Raw genomic sequence first — 956 nt, 5'->3', positions numbered from 1 at the left:
ATCTTAAAGCTATTTTGCAGCATAACAATCAACAATTTGACAATAATCTTAACAAGCAAAGCACACTAAAGTCATTATTTACCGGTAAAAACCACCATGTCCGGCTTATTTTTTGTAAATCTTTAATTAATGGTTGCTGTTATTGCTTTCAACTAATATTGTGTATTGATAAGGTACTTAAGGTTCAATATAAATAATAAAATACTAAAAAATATATATTTTATAATTATTTTTATAAGCAATAATTGTTCGCCTGAAACACTCATCCACATTGAAAAAATCTCCTGATAAAAAATACATGACGCCAACGGGACTCGAACCCGTGTCCATTCGATTTCGGGTCGAAAGCTCTGACCACTGAGCTATGGAGGCTTATTTCTTACCCGAGAAAATATTCAATATATGCTAGTGTTTCATTCAACAATTACTGCTTTTTACATTTTTTCACCTGAGAACAACCAACTTTATTTTTATATGAGAAAGGCATTGTAAGTCTCAGGTGAAAAAATGTAAAAAGCAGTAATTGTTGAATGAAACACTAGCATATACTGAATATTTTCTCGGGTAAGAAATAAGCCTCCATAGCTCAGTGGTCAGAGCTTTCGACCGGAAATCGAATGGACACGGGTTCGAGTCCCGTTGGCGTCATGTATTTTTTATCAGGAGATTTTTTCAATGTGGATGAGTGTTTCAGGCGAACAATTATTGCTTATAAAAATAATTGTTATCCTTTGTGCTATGCATAATTAAAATCTTGTCTTTAAAAAACATTAATTTATCAAAAAAATAATATATATTTTATAGATATTCATCCACTTATAGTCCTTCCAAAATCGCCAAATATTAAATTGCGATTATCTCAGGATTGTGTTTTAGTGACTTAGTGGACTTTGCCAGTAGGCCGACGATAGACATCCTCTCAATGTTCGAGATTGAATAACTTCATGAAAAAATAT

At 32.1% G+C, this 956-nt stretch overlaps 1 non-coding gene across 1 annotated transcript; it reads right to left on the bottom strand.

The window, feature by feature from the left end:
* Positions 1-299: 299 nt before the first annotated feature.
* TRNAS-CGA (transfer RNA serine (anticodon CGA)) lies at positions 300-372 on the bottom strand. The gene has a single exon. It is a non-coding gene; the product is annotated as a tRNA-Ser (tRNA).
* Positions 373-956: the final 584 nt, after the last annotated feature.

Source organism: Hesperophylax consimilis, chromosome 17 (genome assembly GCF_061612785.1).
Source record: "Hesperophylax consimilis isolate HC1 chromosome 17, BYU_Hcon_1.0, whole genome shotgun sequence".
NCBI lineage: Eukaryota > Metazoa > Arthropoda > Insecta > Trichoptera > Limnephilidae > Hesperophylax > Hesperophylax consimilis.
This window is presented reverse-complemented; position numbering and strand designations above follow the sequence as displayed.